Source organism: Oncorhynchus mykiss, chromosome 7, assembly GCF_013265735.2.
Source record: "Oncorhynchus mykiss isolate Arlee chromosome 7, USDA_OmykA_1.1, whole genome shotgun sequence".
NCBI classification, from domain to species: Eukaryota; Metazoa; Chordata; class Actinopteri; order Salmoniformes; family Salmonidae; genus Oncorhynchus; species Oncorhynchus mykiss.
This window is the reverse complement of record NC_048571.1, coordinates 24,666,576-24,691,763: the sequence shown is the minus strand read 5'-3', so window position 1 is coordinate 24,691,763 and position 25,188 is coordinate 24,666,576. Positions and strand designations below refer to the sequence as shown.

The 25,188-nt window shown below is 44.7% G+C and overlaps 1 protein-coding gene across 4 annotated transcripts in view; it reads left to right on the top strand.

The window, feature by feature from the left end:
* Positions 1–155: 155 nt before the first annotated feature.
* LOC110527549 (B-cell CLL/lymphoma 9 protein) overlaps positions 156–25,188 on the top strand; it is a 106,159-nt gene continuing 81,126 nt past the window's right edge. For 3 of the 4 annotated variants that reach the window (XM_036983039.1, XM_036983035.1, XM_036983034.1), the window contains exon 1: positions 157–432. The gene's annotated coding sequence lies outside the window, so the exon portion shown is untranslated. Of the gene's footprint in view, positions 433–25,188 lie in introns of all 4 variants that reach the window. The other variant, XM_036983040.1, reaches the window with a different exon arrangement.

Here is a 25,188-nt window from a genome sequence, read left to right as displayed (position 1 = left end):
GGGCTGTCTTGTTTGCAGCTTGTCAGCAATTGCTTGAGACAAGCTTCCCCTCCACCATGTGTGAAAGCTACTTGGCGTGAATGCCCGGACTGTACCAAGTGGCGGCGAGTCACGAGGGGGGAGCTGCAAGAAAAACAGATCCATGCAGAGACAATAGGCCCCTGAAGTGTCCCCCCCCGAGTTGCTTTGATGTTGCCCTAGTGTCTAGATGCTAGTGGGGACCAGGGGTTGCGAGGAGGAAGAAGTCTTTGTGTGCACTTTTTCACCGTCCAGGACGAAAGAGTGGGGAGTAAGAAGCCCAAAGAGAAGAAAAACACCAAACAAATGAAACCAAAGCGCTCCTCTAGATGTTTTGTGTCCGCGCTAGTGGGGAAGCGAGGGAAGGAGAGAGCGAGTGAGGAGAAGAGAACTGCAGCAGCACAGGCTGATTGGGTGAGTAGTCTCTGTGTGTGTTCCTTCAGCTATGGTTGTTTTCTATTTATTTCCAGGGGTTAGTTGTATTTAGGGGTTAGTGGGGGTGGAGGCTGGAGTTGGGAAGCTACTGGGTGAATTGCATGGTGTTGTTGTACTAGCTGTGTGGTAAAGCGTGCTTAAACAGCAGTGTGTGTGTGTGTGTGAGATTGTCAGTGTGGTTTGGAATGTGGGATTGATTAGTCTGTAAATGGGATAACCCCCCTTATGATAGTCTGACCCTCTGTGTGTGAGACAGAGAGAGTAACGGCAGTGAGTGAGCGTGTTAGGTGGGGAGGGAGAACCGTCTGAGATCTCCCCATTTCCATGTGTGAGACAGAGGTGAGACAATGAGACCGCCCTCTCCGTGTCAGCTTTGTCACTTGTGGTTGTGGCTGAACACAATGTTGGGGGAGTGTGTGGGGGGTAGGGTGGACCTATCTGCCCCTGAGGGTTTTTGGGGGTGGGGGGGCTATATCTGTCGAACCAAGTGAGCATGTGGGTAGCGGGCAGATTTCACACAACCAGCGGTTAGATTAGGAAAAAAAAGTCTGCTGTGATTTTTGGTTCTCCATTCCTTCCTTTCTGTCTCTCTTCCCTTTCCATGTTATGATTGCTTGTCCACAGCTGCATTGTATCTTGAGAATTAGAACTCTCCATCTTATATACGGAGTCTTTGTTAGGCACTGGCAGTGAATGGCAGTTTGGGGGGGTTAATCTTTCTGAGATTGTCTGTCATATTCACTTGGTTAACATTCAACACACGATTCAATGGGTGAACTGTGTACCATGCTTGGGATTCAGATGGAATTAAAACGTATACGAAAGAAAAGCATTAGAATTTTATACACAATGTCTTTGTGGAGGAAATATGTATATATTTTTTGCTTGATTCATTGACTTCAATTCTGATTTGTTTCAAAGAATGGTTCACCATGACTTTAGTTCACCATAACATTAGTTCACCATAACATTAGTTCACCAATGTGATTGTATAGGCATTTGTTTTTGGAATTATTTGGCCATTTCCATTCTCTCCCAATTCAGCAGTATATCTGATCTGAGAGGTACTGCTGTCAGTCTTTGACATGATTGTTTTTCTTCACTCTGGTCCTGAGTTAAGGGAAGTCCTCTCTGTCAAGTGGACATGATAGAATGAAGTATGTTTCTTTCTTTCATTGGATCCCCATTTAGCTTTTGCAGAATCAGCATCTACTTTTCCTGGAGTCCACAAAAAAACACCAAACATTTTTCATCTGTTTTTTCAAGGTAATTTTGCTGTTTCCTCGAGTAATAGGAGATGGAAGGGAGTTCCATGCGATCATGGCTCTGTATAAAACTGTGCGTTATCGTTCATTTGTTTTGGAATTGGGGACTGTGAAGAGACCCCTGGGGATATGCATGGGTATTCTTAGCTGAATGTTATTTGATTATGCAGACAACATGTCATTTTCGTCACAGTATTATTTCTCCTAAACACTAGGAGAAGCAGTTCATCTCTGGTCAACCCTACACATTGATGGGGCTGGAGTGGAGTGGGTAGAGAGATTCAAGTTCCTCGGTGACTTAAAATGGTCCAAAAAGAAACGCGCGTAGTCATGAAGAAGGCGCGACAGCACCTCTTCCCCCTCAGGAGATTGAAAAGGTTTGGCATGGGCCTTCATATCCTCAAAAAGCTGCACCATTGAGAGCATCTTGACTGGCTAAATCACTGCTTGGTATGACAACAGCACCGCCCTCGATCTCATGCCACTACAGAGGATGGTGCGGAAAGTCAAGTAAATCACTGGGAACGAGCTCCGTGCCGTCCAGGACCTCTATATCAGGGGGTGTGAAAAGTAGGCCTGGAAAATTGTTAAAGACTCCAGCCACCCAAGCCATAGACTGTTTTCTCTGTTTCCGCACGGCAAGCGCTACCGGTGCAACAACGTTGACACCAACAGGCACCTGAACAGCTTCTATCCAGAGTCAGTGCTACTGTATAAGAGGCAGAGTTCACTTCCAGTTGATTCAAGCAACGCATTAAAAGGATTTTAATACGTCAAAAAACTGAGAAGAAATGATCTACCTGCGTTAACTGCCGTTTATACTACATCTAACTCACCTAAATAGAAGTAAATGAGCACTGAATGACTGAGCGTGGGCAATCATGAGTGTTTTATTTGTCTAAGCTTGACCTAATAATGCATCAAAGAGTACTTGGCTTTGTTGATAGAGTATATTTGTGCCGCTGTGACACAAGACAGATTTTGTGTGTTCAAGACAAAAAAACGTTTCTAAGCGTATTTCTCTGGACATTTTTTCAGAGTAGGAAAAGCGAATAGGTTGTGAGCATTTTTATTAGGCAAAAAAAGGCAGACTTGGCAACTTATGAATTTGCATATGACCTCGAGAATGCAACTTAAGTCTGTTTCTCTATACAACAGGAAATGGCATGAAACAAAAATGATACTGCTGTAGAATCAGTAAAAAAAAATCATACTGAGTAATTAGGGAAAATAAAAAAATGGTTCTAGGTGTTTAAAACGAGGGAAATTCTATCATTGAAAGGGATAGTTCATGAGTTCTAGAGTTTAAAACGAGGGAAATTCTATCATTGAAAGGGATAGTTCATGAGTTCTAGGGTTTAAAACGAGGGAAATTCTATCATTGAAAGGGATAGTTCATGAGTTCTAGGGTTTAAAACGAGGGAAATTCTATCATTGAAAGGGATAGTTCATGAGTTCTAGGGTTTAAAATGAGGGAAATTCTATCATTGAAAGGGATAGTTCATGAGTTCTAGAGTTTAAAACGAGGGAAATTCTATCATTGAAAGGGATAGTTCATGAGTTCTAGGGTTTAAAACGAGGGAAATTCTATCATTGAAAAGGATAGTTCACTGGGGAGAGTGCAACAGAATAAATGGGTTTATTCTTCACAGTTGTCAAATATCTAATGCATAAATTATGCCTACATTACAGCAACAGTTAATATTCCACTGCAAACATAAAAAAGCATTTAGTTAGATGACAGTTTAGTTAATGCCAGGATGTGAGAATGAACGCTCGCAATAGTTTCATTATGTCCCGGGGTTCCGTAGCAAATTTTTGGTCAGCAGAAATAACTTTAGAATGAGAATGTAGACTGGGGACTTAACTTGAAGACATGGTGATTCTAGGAGGTTCGTTTGGAGGTGTCCATCAGGCTGTGTATTTGGGGGGGATGACGACATTCCAAAGACAGTTGCATTTTTAGAGCGGTCTATGGCAGAGAGATGATTCCCATGAATCATGCAACTGCTGAGATTGTCGCTTCAATCTGGAAACCAGAGTGAATCACATCACAGTTATATTTGAGCATACTACACACCCTCTTTGGCATAATCACCGCACCTTTTTGTGCCCTGATTCGGGTTCATGTATTAAGCTAGCGCTGGCTATTGGAGAAGAGGGTAGTGAGAAAGAGTCTTTGTAAGCCCTGCAGCACAGCCTGGCCTAGGGGACCCATCCCCCATCAACAGGCCCGGTAATCAACATGGATTTCTGCCCAAAGTGGTGACAAATTTACCGGTGCTATAGCTAAGCAATTTCAAGGAAAAACGAGCAGAGGATCCAATAATTGATAGAAGGATCAATGGCCGTGGTTCAGGAGAGAAAGAGAGGAGCTCTGCTGGATGGGCAGACAGCAATCAGACATTTGGCCTCAGCTCCCTACTCTGTCAGGACCGGACTGAGGGGTAGGAGAGAGAGAGAGACAGGTTGATGAACGCAGGGTTAGAAGTATAGGTGGTAGATGAGTGTTTGGATCATTTTTCTTAGTTCACTCCGATGGTCAGATTATCTCCCAGTTTCTCTCTGCTTGATGACTTCCCCATGTGTTCCAGCCAGTCTGTCTGAGATGGCTGCTGAACTCATTCAGCTGCATGGCTCCACAGAGTACAGGGGCTGTCCAGGCAGCCCAAGTTCTCTCTACAAAGACCAGAAGTCCCTGACATCTACCTAAGCCTCTGTCACTGGGGAAAAACTTCCCTCAAGTACTGCTACTGAGAAATGTCTAAGGAGGCTTGAGCCAGAAATCAAACAATTGTAAATGAAGGGAAAAAACACACTGTGCGTTGACTGAGAATGCTGTATTTTAAGGACAGGCGAGGTTTTGTGTCAATCTCAAATGGCGATATCCACGAAAGAATCAGCTTGCATGGTGTGTCGTTTGAAAACACTTAGCACCTCCGATACAGTGTAAACACTCAGAGTGAATCTCCAGCGTGTTTTTCTTTATAAGTTATCTAGGTCTGTGTTGAGGACTGTGTCTACTCTATAGAGTTGCTACCTTCCTCAAGTGTCAAACCGACATTAAGTTGAGTTGGCCTATTTTCAGAGCTCTTCAGCGTGATATCACCGATGCTAGCTAAATAATAGCACACAAGACTTGATTGAACTCCCCAGCTTCACTTCATCTCGATCAAGCACGTTACAGCACACAAAGCATGTGCATGTTCAAGAGGCCCTTCACGCCTGGGTGGGCTCTACAAAAGTACTCTGAGCAGGTGAGAGATGCAGGGGAACACACATTAGCGATAGTGATAGCATTAGCATTAGCGCATAACATTAGCAGTGCTGCTGTCTCAGCTAGGGCTGTGGCGGTCACAAAGTTTCGTTAGCCGGGGATTGTCAAGCAAATAACTGTCGGCCTCACGGTAATTGAGCGTTAATTAACACACACACATTCAGCATCTCCTGGCTTCCACACACAGCCTACAAGCCACTGATGCAGTCCTTTGGAACATCTACATTTTTAAAAGTCTAATAAATCTATGTAATATAGCCCACACCGTCACAATACATCCATTATTTATTTTAGACAGGTCTAAAGAAGCACGATGTGAAAATGTAGACTATTTCAGAAGTACATAATAGCATACTCAGAGTTGTCCTTATGTTAGGCCCTGATCTAGCTATGCCATATGGCTGTGGGCTGCGCTTGTTAATTTAGCAGACAAGATTTGCTTCGATTATTTTATAGGATGAAAAATACACCCGAACAAAGCTGAATAAAATATAATTCATATTTTCTCCAAACGATTTGAGGGAGTGTGCACGTGCGGCTATTCTGTGTTGAGCGGTTATTAACAAAAGAAACAGGTATTCCTATATGCTTAATTTGGAGTTATTGCAGTTTTTTACAATTGCTAACAAGCATTTACCTATACTTTAAGATACTTTTCTAAACTCTTAACACAGCAACACACCTACATCACACAATTAGCCAAATAGTTAATTTTCTGCTCAAAACCACATTTTGTCCATTAAATACCAACTCTACATTTCAAAATGCTAAAAATGTGATGGGCTGCAAACCAGTTTGTGATTGCATGTGAATGGTGGAATGCTACATTGTCCCATGCAATCACACATGTCCTCATGTTTCCTCCCAGCGGTTCGCTTTCTGCTTCTGGCACCAGTTGTTGGTGGAGGTCATCTCAAAACAAAAGAAGGTGCTCAGTGTTGTCGGAACCAATCTGGCATTTCTGCAGGACCAAACCAGCACTCCAGAATGCAGCACACATTGTGATATTTACTCCTCTCTGACCCGGCACATCAACTTTGTCCCTTTTTCCGGATGGCGTTTCTTCCCCCGCCGACGTGTTCTTGCCAGGTTAAACCCTGCCTCGTCTCCATAAATTATTTCAAGTGGGGTCTGATTAGTCTCCAACTCCGTGACTCTCTGAAAGAAATCAAAACACAGTATTTGTAAATGCTTTTCAGTATGTCCTACTGTATGTACTGTAACTCATGTTTACATGTAGAGTAGCATAGTGTAAAACTCACTATAGAACAAGACATAATGGATAGACACCATACCTGGACGTATTGGTGCCGGAGTTCTTTGACCCACTCACTGTTCCTTTCAGAAGGAACTGTTTAAAACTTTCATTCAAACTCTGTGTTTGGTCAGAGTCCGAGCCAATGGTGGTCAGACTGATGCTTTCCAAACTGTGAAACACCAGGTTGTCCTCTACAATTCTGGTCTGAATATCTTTCCGTTTTATTGCATTGTCAGCAATGACCAATCCTACAATGGTCTTGGTTTTCACTGGGGAGCTTTCCTCTTCCCCCTGAGGGAGGAAGACATTAGCGTCCTTTAGAGGAACAAAAATACAACAAATATATTTGCATTGGGACTGGTGCCCTACAGTTTATGTGGGACATAGCAACAGTAATGATAAAATAAGCTCTTGTGAAATGCATTACTTTCCTGTTGGTTCGTTGAAAACTCTGGATAATGGAAGCCACGGTTGACCGTCTGAGATTAGGCTGGACTGTTTCACCAGCCTCTCTCAGTGATAGACCATGGTATTAGGCTGGACTGTTTCACCAGCCTCTCTCAGTGATAGACCCTGGTATTAGGCTGGACTGTTTCACCAGCCTCTCTCAGTGATAGACCATGGTATTAGGCTGGACTGTTTCACCATCCTCTTTCAGTGATAGACCATGGTATTAGGCTGGACTGTTTCACCAGTCTCTCTCAGTGATAGACCATGGTATTAGGCTGGACTGTTTCACCATCCTCTTTCAGTGATAGACCATGGTATTAGGCTGGACTGTTTCACCAGCCTCTCTCAGTGATAGACCATGGTATTAGGCTGGACTGTTTCACCAGTCTCTCTCAGTGATAGACCATGGTATTAGGCTGGACTGTTTCATCATCCTCTTTCAGTGATAGACCATGGTATTAGGCTGGACTGTTTCACCATCCTCTTTCAGTGATAGACCATGGTATTAGGCTGGACTGTTTCACCAGCCTCTCTCAGTGATAGACCCTGGTTTTAGGCTGGACTGTTTCACCAGCCTCTTTCAGTGATAGACCATGGTATTAGGCTGGACTGTTTCACCATCCTCTTTCAGTGATAGACCATGGTATTAGGCTGGACTGTTTCACCAGCCTCTCTCAGTGATAGACCATGGTATTAGGCTGGACTGTTTCACCAGTCTCTCTCAGTGATAGACCATGGTATTAGGCTGGACTGTTTCACCATCCTCTTTCAGTGATAGACCATGGTATTAGGCTGGACTGTTTCACCATCCTCTTTCAGTGATAGACCATGGTATTAGGCTGGACTGTTTCACCAGCCTCTCTCAGTGATAGACCCTGGTTTTAGGCTGGACTGTTTCACCAGCCTCTTTCAGTGATAGACCATGGTATTAGGCTGGACTGTTTCACCAGCCTCTCTCAGTGATAGACCATGGTATTAGGCTGGACTGTTTCACCAGCCTCTCTCAGTGATAGACCCTGGTATTAGGCTGGACTGTTTCACCAGCCTCTCTCAGTGATAGACCATGGTATTAGGCTGGACTGTTTCACCATCCTCTTTCAGTGATAGACCATGGTATTAGGCTGGACTGTTTCACCAGTCTCTCTCAGTGATAGACCATGGTATTAGGCTGGACTGTTTCACCATCCTCTTTCAGTGATAGACCATGGTATTAGGCTGGACTGTTTCACCAGCCTCTCTCAGTGATAGACCATGGTATTAGGCTGGACTGTTTCACCAGTCTCTCTCAGTGATAGACCATGGTATTAGGCTGGACTGTTTCACCATCCTCTTTCAGTGATAGACCATGGTATTAGGCTGGACTGTTTCACCATCCTCTTTCAGTGATAGACCATGGTATTAGGCTGGACTGTTTCACCAGCCTCTCTCAGTGATAGACCCTGGTTTTAGGCTGGACTGTTTCACCAGCCTCTTTCAGTGATAGACCATGGTATTAGGCTGGACTGTTTCACCAGCCTCTCTCAGTGATAGACCATGGTATTAGGCTGGACTGTTTCACCAGCCTCTCAGTGATAGACCATGGTATTAGGCTGGACTGTTTCACCAGCCTCTCAGTGATAGACCATGGTATTAGGCTGGACTGTTTCACCAGCCTCTCAGTGATAGACCATGGTATTAGGCTGGACTGTTTCACCATCCTCTTTCAGTGATAGACCATGGTATTAGGCTGGACTGTTTCACCAGTCTCTCTCAGTGATAGACCATGGTATTAGGCTGGACTGTTTCACCATCCTCTTTCAGTGATAGACCATGGTATTAGGCTGGACTGTTTCACCAGCCTCTCTCAGTGATAGACCATGGTATTAGGCTGGACTGTTTCACCAGTCTCTCTCAGTGATAGACCATGGTATTAGGCTGGACTGTTTCACCATCCTCTTTCAGTGATAGACCATGGTATTAGGCTGGACTGTTTCACCATCCTCTTTCAGTGATAGACCATGGTATTAGGCTGGACTGTTTTACCAGCCTCTCTCAGTGATAGACCCTGGTTTTAGGCTGGACTGTTTCACCATCCTCTTTCAGTGATAGACCATGGTATTAGGCTGGACTGTTTCACCAGCCTCTCTCAGTGATAGACCATGGTATTAGGCTGGACTGTTTCACCAGCCTCTCAGTGATAGACCATGGTATTAGGCTGGACTGTTTCACCAGCCTCTCAGTGATAGACCATGGTATTAGGCTGGACTGTTTCACCAGCCTCTCAGTGATAGACCATGGTATTAGGCTGGACTGTTTCACCAGCCTCTCAGTGATAGACCATGGTATTAGGCTGGACTGTTTCACCAGTCTCTCTCAGTGATAGACCATGGTATTAGGCTGGACTGTTTCACCAGTCTCTCTCAGTGATAGACCATGGTATTAGGCTGGACTGTTTCACCAGTCTCTCTCAGTGATAGTCCATGGTTTATCACAAGGTCTATGATGGTGGCTCTTATTTCATCAGTGGCAACAGCTTTTACTCTCCTTACTCTTACTCTCCTGAACACCACCACACATTCTTACTCCTCTCCCCATACCTCTCCTTCTCCCTTGTCCTGCTCCAACTACTCCTCTATCTGGTCCAGCTACTCCTCTCCCTGGTCTAACTACTCCTCTCCCTGGTCCAACTACTCCTCTGCCTGGTCCAGCTACTCCTCTGCCTGGTCCAGCTACTCCTCTGTCTGGTCCAGCTACTCCTCTCCCTGGTCTAACTACTCCTCTCCCTGGTCCAACTACTCCTCTGCCTGGTCCAGCTACTCCTCTGCCTGGTCCAGCTACTCCCCTCCCTGGTCCAACTATTCCCCTCCCTTTTCTAGACATTATTTTTCCTCTGTCTGCTTCTCTGTGTTGTTCTGTAACCACATTGACCAAAATCAATCCAAAGAGTCCCCTTTTCACTATGTAATGCTTTTATTATAAAGGTGCACTTTATTGGTGAAAATGATCTTCCCCAAACTTGAAACTCACGCGTTGCTTATGTATGCCAGTCAGTGGTGGAACAAGTACCCAATTGTCATACTTGAGTAAAAGTAAAGATACCTTAATAGAAATGACTCAAGTAAAAGTGAAAGTCACTCAGTAAAATACTACTTGAGTTAAAGTCTAAAAGTATTCTCTTTTAAATATACTTAAGTGTCAAACTTAAAAATGATAAAATATACTTAAGTATCAAAAGTAAAAGTACAAATATAAATCATTTCAAAGTCCTTACATTAAGCAAAGCAGACACACATTTTCCAGTTTTTATTTTATTTACAGATAGCTAGGGGAACGATCCAACACTCAGACATAATTTACAAACGAACCATGTGTTTAGTGAGTCTGCCATATAAGAGGCAGTAGGGATGACCACTCACTCTTGATAAGTGAGTAAATAAGAACATTTTCCTGTTCTGCTAAGCATTCAAAATACAACGAATACCTGTGTGTGTCAGGGAAAATGTACGGAGTAAAAAGTACATAATTTTCTTTAGGAATGTAGTGAAGTAAAAGTAAAAGTTGTCAAAAATATAAATAGTAAAGTAGAGTACAGATACCCCAAAAAACTGCTTAAGTAGTACTTCAAAGTATTTTTACTTATGTACTTTACACAACTGATACCAGTTAGGCTCTACACCCGCCATAAAGCGGATTAATGTGCTTAATTTTAAGAAGATCTTTGGCCACTTTAGTTGTGATACAAACCTTATTAAAACATGTAGGGCTATGGGCTGGCTGCATGAGGTGTTTGACTATGATTAGAAAAAGTCACAAAAAAAGGCATTGTTTCTTATGCTGGGCATCATTCACAAGCGATAATATATAATTCACGGGTGATAGGCTAATATTCTTACCCATCAGACTATTTTGATTTAATCTCGTCTTTACATATACTAAATAATATATGTGTGAAATTTGTTTTGATTTAGAATGGACCATTATCATGCACCTGTATAGAAACAGGGCAGTGGGACAAAATGTAATCTTTGCACTTAAATAGTGAATGGAGGACGCTTTTCCCTGTGGTTTATTTTCATGCCAGCCAGGTAGGCTATACTCCTGTTGTAAATATATTAAATGTGCTTAATATTAGGAAAGTTGAGAAATAAATAGTAGGCCTAGCCTATAGAAAGCTGATGGGATCCTCCTCTATTTAGTAGAAGCCATCACTCTGTTTTCTCCCCCAACTGCATAGCCTATAGAAACTTTGCACAACACGAGCTCATGGGCTCTCATGAAGTGTTTGATTAGATTTTCGATACATTTCCATTGGTCAGAGTGATTCGAGGGAAAGTAGAGTGCTGAGTACAAGTCCGTTAGCAAGTTTGTAGGCTACTATTGACCATCAGAGCTTGGAGAAGCCTAATTACCTTCAACGGTCACATGGAATTTGACTGCCTTCATGACTCGTGACCGCCGGTGTGGCGGTAATACGGTCACTGCAACAGCCCTAGTCTCAGTTCTTGTTCGAGATGCATTGATCTGGTGTTTGTTTGTTATCGTCAATGTTCTCTCGTGGCTCTGCTCAATGCCAAGATGCCAGCAGACGAGGGAAATCTAATTTGGGAGAGAGTTCTCTCCACGATGGAACACAGCTGTAGGAAACCTTGCTGTAGTCTCCTGCTCTGTACACATCAGGGACGTGTTCATTAGGCACCAAACAGAAGAAACTAAAACAAAGAGGGACTACCTGGAGTTGGTCCAATTAGAAACAGTAACTTGGTTTTCCTGTTACGTGCCCTAATGAACACAACCCAGATGGGTGATGATCAAGGAGAGAGACAATGACCACCTCTGTGAACGTGTACAGCACATTAGATCACAACTCTGGATTGACCTTGTCTTGCCCATGTAGCACTATAATAGGATAGTATATTCTCTGCAGCTAACTGCTAGAGCCGTAACAAGGCAGGACAGTAAAAGGGTCGTTCTTTCTTAGAAATAGTGCTGTTGTTCAGTGGCTGGAATGTTTCGTGACTTTTCCATGGCTGCACTGATATAGCTGGCACAAATGATGGTGCTACTCCGGCGGTAGGCCTGTAATGCTGATCTATTTGCTGTTAGCGCTCCGTGATATCAGCACAGACCTGCACTTTAGTTCCAATTAATGGACTCAGCATGGGTGAGGAATCAGCTTCACCAGCATATTAGACAAACGTACGCACGCACGCACGCACACACACACACACACACACACACACACACACACACACACACACACACACACACACAACTAGAGGATGCCGATACAAAGCCTTCTACAGTGAAAGGTGGTGATGTCTCTTCCATTTCAGTGCCACTTCTTTCCTAGAACCCCTCTGGTTCGTCACAGTCACATGGAAATAATACCTGCCCCTTTGCTTTGGGATCATTACTGCTCTATTTTCATAATTGACTGTGTCTGCATGTTGGATCTGGTTCCCATTTCCCCAGGATTTATACTGCTCTATTACATTCCTCTCTCTTCAATTCACATGCACAGAGCCACAGGAGAATTTGATATGCTTCGCATTTTGGGAAATCTGAGACTGAGACAGAGAGAGAGAGAGAGAGAGAGAGAGAGAAAAAGGGTCTGAAAAGAAAAATTTTAAAATAATGACACGGGATCAAAATCTAGAATTGCTGTGTGGAGGTCAGGTTCCTGGTTTAGTGCTTTGTGGTGCCTTAGCCTCCTGGTTGGGCAGAGGTTAAACCAGATCATTGGCTGCTGGTCTCTGGTCCATGGTGGTGGCACTGGTGGCGGTGTGGGATAGCAGGCATCAAGAAGGAGGGTGAGTCATCAGGGAGGAGGGCGAGTCATCAGGGAGCCCAGCGCTCACAATATACAAGTAGCAAAAAGGACTGGAGAAAGGGAGGGAGGGAAGGAGGGGGAGAAGGGAGGGGGCTGTGATGAATTCAAATCAGTCTTGCTTGACTGGTGATGTTTATTGGTCCATGGAAGCTTCTGGAAGTATGCTAATGACTCTTATCCTGTGTGTGTGTGTGTGTGTGTGTGTGTGTGTGTGTGTGTGTGTGTGTGTGTGTGCGAGAGAGAGAGGCGATGAGCGACTTTCCCCAACATCTCTCACTGTCTGTCACACATGTACACAAACACACACACCCACAGGGAGACACACAGAGGCACATGTGGAAAAGGGGCAGGAAGGTACTCTGAATCTGGAAGAAAACAACATACTCACCGTGACATGTAGCGAGAGGGAGAGATACGAGGAGAGGGGGAGATTCCTGGACAGCATGTGCTGCTGTAGGTGCATAATGGTAAAAAGAGCATAGCGAGAGAGGATCGGGATAGTCAAAGTGCTGTGATCCTTTCCAATCTGATATGACAACCAATGTTGGAGCTGATTCAGATCGGTTCAGCTGATTAATGGTCCTGTTCATGTCCAGAGTCCACTTCGTTGATTATTTTGGCAAGTGTGAACGACTGGGTTCGAAACCCAGGTCTCCTATGTGCCTCAAAACTGTGAGCCTGCTGAGCTAAACGCTATCAGAACCCTGACAATTGTCCATCTCTTCGCACAGATCTGCTATGACACAGCTTCGTCACGGACAATAATGTAATAATCATTTGATTCACTGGATCCCCATGCCTTCCTCAAGGACAAGGGCTTTTCATTCAGACATAGAGCATGTTATATACACTCCTAAACCACACATCGTCTCCCATGGCAACAGGTGCATTTCTCAGTGCCACAGGTAGTGTGTGTGTCAACATCACAGGTCGAGTCGTTTTGTGCTGCTCCGGCACAGCAAAGGTCACCTCGTAGTCTCCGTGAGGAGCAACTGGAGCCACACGTTCTACCCGTTACTTTGTACTTGCAGGAACAACGTTTAGCATCATTTTTTAAACCTCTCTCACACATTGTAGCCCCTTCACCCTGCTCTCAGCACTTATCTCAACCTCAGCTGCCAATACGATATCTCCTTATACTGTACAGAGTGTACTACTAGCAAGGCAGGGCAATCAAAATCATTCTGATCTTGCCCCCCCCCCCCCCCCCCCCCCCACATTCATGCTGTGAATGATAAGCACTGTGGTATGTTCCATCCTACTCCTATCTCAAGGCTCCTATACGCTCATGCACCCCATACAGGCGTAGACAACTCTCCGACATGGATTTACTGTGTAAGGGGGTGTATTGTGTGTCGTGACTTTGGCTGCGGGGTTGCGTGGAGCAGGTTGGTATTTATTGTTGTGAATCTTGATCTGGAGGCAGTTCTGGTGACTAGCTGGTACAGCCACAATCAAAAAAGTTTTAAAAAATCAGATTTTTAACCTTAACCCTAACCTTAAATTAAAACCAAAAAGCACATTTTTGTTTTCATGAATCTTTACGATATAGCCAAGTTTGACTCTGCAGCTGGCCTATCTCGTGGAAATCGCTCAGTTTTGCCTCCAGGGCAAGGTTCATGACAATCGATATCAACCTGCTTGGGTGGATGACGAGCTGATCTTGTGTCAGCGAGTGTCCCCGTTTGCATGATCATCTCTTGTATTTGCAGTGGGAATGTCGTAAGGAAATGTGGTGTTTGTGTGTGTATATTGTATGCATGTGCTGGGTGTCTGTCTGTTTGTGTATGCGTGCTGTGGTGCAGAGCAGTAATGCTTCTGCTCAGCGTAGCAGATCACACAGCATCTGCGCAGCTGTGCCGGCTCCTCCGAGAGCACGGGGAACGGGCGCAGCTGTGCATCTCTTTCTCTCCTCCTGCTGTCTTTTCTCTTTCTTACTCTCTCTCTCTTCCCATCTCTCTTTCTTTTTTTCTTCCTCTCTCTCTCTATCCCTCTATCTCTCTGCTATCATCCTCCCTCCCTTTTCTCTCTCCTGTCTTTACTCTGCGTCTCTATCTTTCTCCCTCCCCTCTCTCACTCTCTATCTTTCTCCCTCCCCTCTCTCACTCTCTATCTTTCTCCCTCCCTCCCCTCTCTCTTTCTCCCTCCCCTCTCTCACTCTCTATCTTTCTCCCTCCCCTCTCTCACTCTCTATCTTTCTCCCTCCCCTCTCTCACTCTCTATCTTTCTCCCTCCCTCCCCTCTCTCTTTCTCCCTCCCCTCTCTCACTCTCTATCTTTCTCCCTCCCCTCTCTCACTATCTTTCTCCCTCCCCTCTCTCACTCTCTATCTTTCTCCCTCCCCTCTCTCACTCTCTATCTTTCTCCCTCCCCTCTCTATCTTTCTCCCTCCCCTCTCTCACTCTCTATCTTTCTCCCTCCCCTCTCTCACTCTCTATCTTTCTCCCTCCCCTCTCTATCTTTCTCCCTCCCCTCTCTCACTCTCTATCTTTCTCCCTCCCCTCTCTCACTCTCTATCTTTCTCCCTCCCCTCTCTCAATCTTTCTCCTTCCCTTCGCTCACGCTCTCTCACTGTCTGCTATCTTTCTTCTGTGTGTCTCTCTCTCTCTCCCTGCCTCTGACCCTCCTCCCTTCCTTCACCTCCTCTTCTTCTTTCTGGTGAATTCAGACGCCGGCCTGTCTTTCTGTCACTCAATCGTGGTTCCACCAAGGGCTTGTTGGGCTATATCCCCATGGTAGCCCTCATCAAAAAGCAGAGACCGGTACATTAGATGTTGATCCCTCAAACCCACATACTACTGGTCCCATAGATCAGCACAGGCCAGCTCTCACCACACCTCCGTGCAATGCATTGTGGGTGTGACTCCAAAGCCCAAGGGATTTTGGCTCTCGACTCAACGTCCTGTGCTTTACTTGGCCCACGGCTTCGTGGAACCCTGGCCTTTGGAGCTGCTCCTTAGTTAGTATGTGAAAATAAACTTGAACTATTCACTGTTTGGATAAGCCCCGTGTTCCAGCACTTTGTTGTACTTTGAGGAGGAAATGGACTATGAAATGAGAAAGTTCAGATTCAGAACATCCAAAGCACATGGAGAATAGCTATACTGATAATTCAATCTAGCCTAAAGAACAGGGCCAGTTTCCCGTACACAGATTATGTAAATCTAGTTCTCTACTAAAAAGCTATTTCAGTGGGGATTCTCCATGGAACATCATTTTTAACCCAGGACTAGTCTTAATCTAGGTCCAGAGTTAGGAGGCCATTTTACCAGATTTTTTTGCTCTATAAGAAGGTGATTGGGCCAAAGAGAAGATTGCGTTAGTTGTTCAGATCCAGACTCTGGGTGGCCTGCTTTTGTTTTCAGAGCTAGTAACATAACAGTCTATCACTAAGAGGGTTTTTCAAAGGAAGGACAAGAGCTATTCTATTTTCGAAAGACAGGGGCAGTTATGCAGTGTTTATCAAGCTTTTAAGAGGTATTTAGGGCATATAGCCTAGTAGCTGGGGTAAAACTTCTGTCTTTACAGTGAAACAGAATGCGGGCCAAGGTGTGTTGAGAGTATTAGTAGTTCTGAGGATCAGTAATTTAGAGTTGTGTTTATGCTAAATAAGCTCAACCAAACCTATAAGTGGTTTCAATTCTGCCGAAACCTAACGCTGAAAATTCGAGATGATGTGACACACAACTGAAATCCCACTGAAAACCCAGAGAGCCCATTTCGCCAGAAGCCAATATTGTGTTCAATCTGGTGTGATTACCCTTCCCAAAACCCTCCCTGTAGCCCTTACCAGTAATAAGGTTTCATTCCTCTCCCAGCAGGACACATACACACAAACACACAGACACTCCACAAGCTAGCTAGCTAAATAAAGTAAGACAAAATGTTTTTTGAAACCTTTTCAGCACAGGTTGGCTGTACGATCAATAGTGTTTCCACTGTAGGTAAACGACGCTCAGAGCTGCAGCAGTATTGGACTGTCAAAACAGGGCGTCACAGAGGGCTGCTGGGTATGTGCATCTCCTGCTCTCTCTCCCTCTGTCTTCCCCTCTGCTTCTCTCTCTCTCTCCTTCTGTCTCCCTCTGCTCCCCTCTCCTTCTCTCCCTCTGCCTCCCTCCCCCAGCTCGGGCGTTTTTTTTTTTCTAGCTCAAACAATAAGCAGCCACACCAGCCAGGGTAAATTATTTCTGTATGTTAAAGACAACCTTGACATTTTCAACAACAACAAAAAAGGTTCCTTGCACTGTAAAGTGTGGTTGCACGCAAATGCATGTGCTCTTGATTATATGTATTGATGGTGATGACGATCAGCGTTCATTGACATTTTCTGTTGCGAAACGTACAAAACAAAATCTGTTGCGTGCCCTAATGAACACAACCCTGGTGTGAATGGACACTAGCTCCCCTCAAACATTGTTCTCTTTGTGCCCCAATAAGTCGATGACGATAGTGGAGGCAGTACTTGTTTAGCATTGATCTGTACGCTCTGACTGACACAGGAGTGCATGCATGAGCTAATCACGCTAACCGCGCTGTGTTCCCTACAAGCCAAAGCGTCAATGTTGTTTTTCAAACGCAGCCCCAGTCTGGCCAGAGGCTTTCCATGGGCTAAAACCTTGTTGCTTTACTGGAACATTGAGTAAAGAGGACACTTTGCCCCTTTGTAAACAGGTTAGCTGTTAGCTACGTTAGCTTTGTTGTTTTTTTCCACGCCTAATTCATATCCATATCTCTGTGTCCTTTCTTTACAGCTCTATAAAATGTGTCACAACTTGCATCACAGGAAATAACACTTGCACAGTCACAGATCTACTGCTAGCGTGTTAGCTGTATGATGATGAGGCACTTGCAATGCGTCATGCCTCAATCAATGCTTTCATCGTCATAGAGATAAATGGCTGTGTGGACACGGACACGGACGCGGACAGAGACAGGGCCTGCTGTCTATCGCCCAGACGGAGACCCTCTGTGTCGGAGAGTCGCCATGGTGACGGCCAGGGCCCATCCCAGACGGGGTCCATGTTACAGACACAAAAAAAACACCCTCCTCCTCGTCCCCATGCAGCGAGCAGACGTGCCCCTGCTCCATGGCTCTGGGCCCGTTTGTGTGGCCGCTGTGTGGTGGCAGCAGGCAGGCTGAGGGGACTCAACCCAGGACCTGAGTCAGCCTGCCACCCCCTCGGGATATAGGTCAGCTCTGGTGAAGTGGCCCACGGGGAGGGAAGGAGAGGTGAGAGAGCGTGACGTGTCTGGCTGAGAGACTGCACGGGGACTTTCTCTCTCTCTCTCAATTCAATTTAAGGGGCTTTATTGGCATGGAAAATGTGTGTTTACATTGCCAAAGCAAGTGAAATAAACAATAAAAAATGAACAGTAAACATTACACTTCCAAAAGAATAAGAACATTTCAAATGTCATATTATGTCTATATACTGTACAGTGTTGTAAGGATGTGCAAATAATTAAAGTACAAAAGGGAAAATAAATCACCATAAATATAGGTTGCCTTTACAATGGTATTTGTTCTTCACTGGTTGCCCTCTTCTTGTATCAACGGGTCACAAATCTTGCTGCTGTGATGGCACACTGTGGTATTTCACCCAATAGATATGGGAGTTTATCAACATTGGACTTGTTTTTGAATTATTTGTGGGTCTGTGTAATCTGAGGGAAATATATGTCTCTAATATTGTCATACATTTGGCAGGAGGTTACGAAGTGCAGCTCAGTTTCCACCTTATTTTGTGGGCAGTGTGCACATAGCCTGTCTTCTCTTGAGAGCCAGGTCTGCCTACAGCGGCCTTTCTCAGTAGCAAGGCTATTCTCACTGAGTCTGTACATAGTCAAAGATTTCCTTAATTTTGGGTCAGTCACAGTGGTCAGGTATTCTGCTACTGTGTGCTCTCTGTTTAGGGCCAAATAGCATTCTAGTTTGCTCTGTTTTTTTGTTCATTCTTTCCAATGTGTCAAGTAATTATCTATTTGTTTTCTCATGATTTGGTTGGGTCTAATTGTGTTGCTGTCCTGGGGCTTTGTGGGGTTTGTTTGTGTTTGTGTACAGAGCCCCAGGACCAGCTTGCTTAGGGGACTCTTCTCCAGGTTCATTTCTCTGTAGGTGATGGCTTTGTTATGGAATGTTTGGTAATCACTTCCTCTTAGGTGGTTATAAAATTTAATGGCTCTTTTCTGGATTTTGATAATTAGTGGGTATCGGCCTAATGCTGCTCTGCATGCATCATTTGGTGTTTTATGTTATACGGATATTTTGCAGAATTCTGCATGCAGAGTCCAGACCTCACAACCACAAAGGGCAATGGGTTCTATAACTGATTCATTTTTAGCCAGATCCTAATTGGTATGTTGAATTTTATGTTCCCTTTGATGGCATAGAAGGCCCTTCTTGTATTGTCTATCAGATTGATTGTTCACAGCTTTGTGGAAGTTACCTGTGGCGCTGATGTTTAGGCCGAGGTATGTATAGTTTTTTTGTATGCTCTAGGGCAACGGTGTCTAGATGGAATTTGTATTCGTGGTCCTGGCAACTGGACCTTTTTTGGAACACCGTTATTTTTGTCTTACTGAGATTTACTGTCAAGGCCCAGGTCTGACAGAATCTGTGCAGAAGATCTAGATGCTGCTGTATGCCCTTCTTGGTTAGGGACAGAAGCACCAGATCATCAGCCAACACTAGACATTTAACTTCAGATTTTAGAAGGGTGAGGCCGGGTGCTCTCTCCCTCTCTCACTCTCACTCTTACTCTCACTCACTCTCTCTTTCTGTCAGTCTCTCAGGCCAAAAGGCTCAGTGTGATGTTTCTGGGGGGTGGTGTGCGTGTTTCTTTCTGAGTGTGTCTTTTTTTGTGTGTGTGCGTGCATGTGCGAGAGAGATTATAAAGAAAGCAAGGGTGTGTGCATGTTAAATGTTATGTAAAGGTATGTCATGAAAAATATCTGCCTGTCAATGCCTGGGTTTAGCTTATGATAGCAAACCTGGTGGTATGGATGACTCGAATATGCTTCAGCTTCCTGTCCATTCTCACCCCCACCCATTTCTCTCACCCCCACCCATCCCTCTCTCTCTCTCTCTCTCTCTCTCTCTCTCCCTCTCTCTCTCTACATCTTAATTCCTATCGCTGTGATGTACTTCTTATGATCCCCGACAGCCTAGTTAGTATTCTAGGAGAGCCATCAACAGCGAGAGAGCAATGTCACCGTCTCCATAGCCACTCTCCTCTTTACCCACTGAAAACGAGCACACAAATAAAACCTCTGTCTGTCTCCAGATGCTTATCCCTGCAAATGGGTCTGAAATAGCAGGAGAAACAATAGGAGACAGAGAGATAAAGAGAGGGAGCGAGAGCCCTCGACACTGTGTGGACGGCGAAGTGTAATCAAAGAAATGCACAGAGAGACGGAGGGAGATCATCACATCAAATTAGTGGCGAGGGTAATTAAACAGAATTATCTGCAGTCGAGAGCAATATGAACCCAGGAAGTAGTGTTCCCGCCTGCCTATATTTAGAGTTGGCAACAGAGAAAGAGAGGGAGGGGGAGACAGTCATTACTTAATCATATAGCTGTGATTAGGTGGGGCTGGTTAAGTCTCTCCCTCTAGTTGTGTCTGTGCACCAGGACTACGATAGTAAGTCTAGGAAGAGCCCATGGCTATTCCTGACCACAAACAATGTGTGTGTGCATGTGTGTGTGTGTGTTAGATGTGTGGATATCTGTGAAGATAATTGTATTTTGTTTTGTAAGAACGCCTGTGTGTGAGAGTGTGTATTGTGTGTGTCTCTGTGTTGTATACACGGGGCTGATGCTGTGCATGAATATAAATTCACACCAGAGCCAGGAGGAATCTGAAGGAAGATGACACGTGAACCTGTCTCTTGTCGTTCCTATGGCAACGCAGGGAGCGGAGAGGGGTGGGGGTTTACTCAAAGGCTCTGGAATACGGATGACTCCAGAGAGAGAGAGAGAGAGAGAGAGAGAGAGAGAGAGAGAGAGAGAGAGAGAGAGAGAGAGAGAGAGAGAGAGAGAGAGAGAGAGAGAGAGAGAGAGAGAGAGAGAGAGAGAGAGAGAGAGAGAGAGAGAGAGAGAGAGAGAGAGAGAGAGAGAGAGAGAGAGAGAGAGAGAGAGAGAGAGAGAGAGAGAGAGAGAGAGAGAGAGAGAGAGAGAGAGAGAGAGAGAGAGAGAGAGAGAGAGAGAGAGAGAGAGAGAGAGAGAGAGAGAGAGAGAGAGAGAGAGAGAGAGAGAGAGAGAGAGAGAGAGAGAGAGGATTTGATTGACAAGAGCTTTCTTTAATCCGACCCATACGCTATCCTAGCCATGGTATGTAGGCATATTATAATACAAAAGTACCTTATGTGCATGACATTATTTGTAGCTCATTTGTCATTTAAAAACAGTATCTTGGGTTTGGACAACAGTGCGTGGCTTTACCTACTACTCATTAGTAGGTGACATGCTGTGTGTGATTCGAACAAGAACCTGGTGACTGGATGACTGTCAATAGAACTTTTCTTTTTGAGATGAGAGCCATAACAAAAGTGGTAAGGACCACTCACAGAGAAAGGGAGAGAGAGAGAGAGCTTTGATGCATCCAGGGACATGATATAATCAAATTTGCTGAAAAACGGGGAGGGGTTTCTCAGGGGCAGGGGTGGGGTCCGGTCTCACACTGTTCGTGTGAGGAGGGAGGGACGGAGACACATGATTGGTGGTCTGGGGGTGGTGGGTCCTCAAAGGGTGGTGGTAGATTAACCACTCGACACTCGACGGGCTCCTCTGTCTCTCTCCCCAGCCGTGGAAGATTGGGATGTGTTCACTAGGCATCAAACGGGGAAAAAAATGACTGAAACAGGGTGGGACTTCTGTTCACCATTACAAAATGTTTAAAACACTTTGAGTTGCATGCCCTTATGAATACAGCCCTGCTGTGCAGAATATGCCTCAGTCGTTCCAAGAAACAGACAGGAAAATATATCTATTTAGTTCTGTCTGTCTGTCTGTCTGTCTGTCTGTCTGTCTGTCTGTCTGTCTGTCTGTCTGTCTGTCTGTCTGTCTGACAGTCAGTTGACAGCAATCTCACACCTAGAATCACAAGGGTACACCCTGCGGGAGGACTGTGTGTGACAGAGATGTTCACAGCTACTGAACACAGAGGGGGATGCCATGTCAGTCAGGGGGGTACAGAAGTGGAACATGTTACGATTCAGATGTTAAAGCACACAACTGGACACTTTATACTGTCGGCCTACACTGCACATGAACTATGTCTGATGGATTGGTGTTCAGTTTGTGTAGTAACAGTTGCAGACACGTTTGTGATCTAACAAATCAAATTGTATTTGTCACATGCGTCGAATACAACCTTACCGTGAAATGCTTATTTACAAACCCTTTCACCAACAATGGAGTTTGTATAGTTTTACCCATTTTTCTCCCCAATTTCGTGATATCCAATTGGTAGTTACAGTCTTGTCCCATCGCTGCAACTCCCGTACGGACTCGGGAGAGGCGAAGGTCCAGAGCCGTGCGTCCTCTGAAACACGACCCTGCCAAGCCGCACTGCCTCTTGACACACTGCACACTTAACCCAGAAGCCAGCCACACGAATGTGTCGGAGGAAACACCGTGCACCTGGCGACCGAAGTCAGCGTGCAGGTGCCCGGCCCACCAAAGGAGTCGCTGGAGCGCGATGAGACAAGGAAATCCCGGCCGGCTAAACCCTCCCCTAACCCGGACGACGCTGGGCCAATCGTTCGCTGCCTTATGGGTCTCCTGGACACGGGATCGAACCCGGATCTATAGTGACGCCTCAAGCACTGTGATGCAGCACCTTAGTATGATTCATTCTTTGTCCTAATCCATGGCTTCTGGTTGGCGTATGTAAGTACGGGGACGACGTCGTCGATGCACTTATTGATGAAGCCGGTGACTGATGTGTCATACAGAGATGACCAGTTTTGGATGAGGAGTATCTCCATCGCAAGACACACTGGTTGATGCTTATTTATAAAGCCCTCTTAGGCTTCATTCCCCCCTATCTGAGATTATGAGATGTCTACTGCAGCCCTCGTCCTCCACATACAACACCCTTTCTGCCAGTTACATTTTGTTAAATGTCCTCAAAGCACACACATCCCTGGGTGGCTCGTCTTTTCAGTTCGCTGCAGCTAGCGACTGAAACGAGCTCTTCATTCAAAGACTCAATCATGGACACTCTTACTGACAGTTGTGGCTGCTTGCGTGATGTATTGTTGTCTCTACCTTCTTGCCCTTTGCGCCCGATAATGTTTGTACCATGTTTTGTGCTGCTACCGTGTTGTGTTGTCATGTGTTGCTACCATGCTGTGTTGCTGCCTTGCTATGTTGTTGTCTTAGGTCTCTCTTTATGTAGTGTAGTGTTGTCTCTCTTGTCGTGATGTGTGTTTTGTCCTATATTTATATTTTATTTATTGAATTTTTTTTAATCCAAATCAAATCAAATTTATTTGTCACATACACATTGGTTAGCAGATGTTAATGCGAGTGTAGCGAAATGCTTGTGCTTCTAGTTCCGACAGTGCAGTAATAACCAACGAGTAATCTAACCTAACAATACCACAACAACTACCTTATACACACACGTGTAAAGGGATGAAGAATATGTACATAAAAATATATGAATGAGTGATGGTACAGAACGGCATAGGCAAGATGCAGTAGATGGTATAGAGTACAGTACATACATATGAGATGAGTAATTTTGGGTATGTAAACATATAAAAGTGGCATTGTTTAAAGTGGCTAGTGATACATGTATTACATAAAGATGGCAAGATGCAGTAGATGGTATAGAGTACAGTATATACATATGAGATGAGCAATGTAGGGTATGTAAAAATATTAAGTGGCATTATTTAAAGTGGCTAGTGATACATTTTTACATACATTTTTCCATGATTAAAGTGGCTGGAGTTGAGTCAGTATGTTGGCAGCAGCCACTCAATGTTAGTGGTGGCTGTTTAACAGTCTGATGGCCTTGAGATAGAAGCTGTTATTCAGTCTCTCGGTCCCTGCTTTGATGCACCTGTACTGACCTCGCCTTCTGGATGATAGCGGGGTGAACAGGCAGTGGCCCGGGTGGTTGTTGTCCTTGATGATCTTTATGGCCTTCCTGTGACATGGGGTGGTGTAGGTGTCCTGAAGGGCAGGTAGTTTGCCCCCTGTCCCCGTAGGAGGCCTTTTGGTAGGCCGTTATTGTAAATATGAATTTGTTCTTTACTAACTTGCCTAGATAAATAAAGGAAAAAAATATATATAATAAATAAAAAATGCCATCGGATGAATCCCGGAACATATTCATGTTTGTGGTAACAAAACGGTTCTGTAGTTTAGTATCTGCGTCATCTGACCACTTCCATATTGAGCAAGTCACTGGTATTTCCTGCTTTAGTTTTTGATAAAGAAACAAGCTGTGGTTTTGGGTATGCATGTGTGTGTGGGAGGAGGGGACAGGCCATATATTTAGTTCCAGGATACACCTCTTGCTCTCTTGCCCTCTCTTATGTCACACACAATCTCTCGCTAATGCAGTAACATACATCTAAAACACACACACACACACACACGCACACGCATACACGCACACACGCACACACACGCACACGCATACACGCACACACGCACACACACACGAGAGGTAAGCTGTCAAGGCTGTTTAATTTGAGAGTGGCCAGCACCCATAAACACACAGGGATAAATAATTCAGACCAGTCAGTCCATGGGCAGGAAACTGGGCCTGGGGCACACACACACACCAAACATGCAGCGTTGAATATTGCCTCGTTTAAAAAAAAAAGGTTCAACACATTTTGATTGGTTTTCTGAGCTACATCAGGTGTGCAGTGCACCAACATGTCTGTCTCTATGTCTGAGAAACTATTTTTGTCTGTTGCTGCATTGAGATCGTTACAGTTGAAGTCGGTAGTTTACACACACCTTAGCCAAATATATTTAAACTCAGTTTTTCACAATTCCTGACATTTAATCCTAGTAAAAATGCCCTGTCTTAGGTCAGTTAGGATCACCACTTTATTTTAAGAATGTGAAATGTCAGAATAATAGAAGAGAGTTTACATACACTCAATTCATATTTGGTAGCATTGCCTTTAAATTGTTGAACTTGGGCCAAACGTTTTGGGTAGCCTTCCACAAGCTTCCCACAATAATTTGGGTGAATTTTGGCCCATTCCTCCTGACAGAGCTGGTGTAACTGAGTCAGGTTTGTAGTCCTCCTTGCTCGCACACACTTTTTCAGTTCTGCCCTCAAATGTTCTATAGGATTGAGTTCAGGGCTTTGTGATGGCCACTCCAATACCTTGCCTTTGTTGTCCTTAAGCCATTTTACCACAACTTTGGAAGTATGCTTGGGGTTATTGCCAATTTTCCTGACTGATGTCTTGAGATGTTGCTTCAATATATCCACATAATTTTCCTACCTCATGATGCCATCTATTTCATGAAGTGCACCAGTCCCTCCTGCAGCAAAGCAGCCCCACAACATGATGCTGCCACCCCCATGCTTCACGGTTGGGATGGTGTTCTTTGGCTCCAAACAGAACGATGGTCATTATGGCCGAACAGTTCTATTTTTACTTCATCAGACCAGAGGACATTTTTCCAAAAAAGTG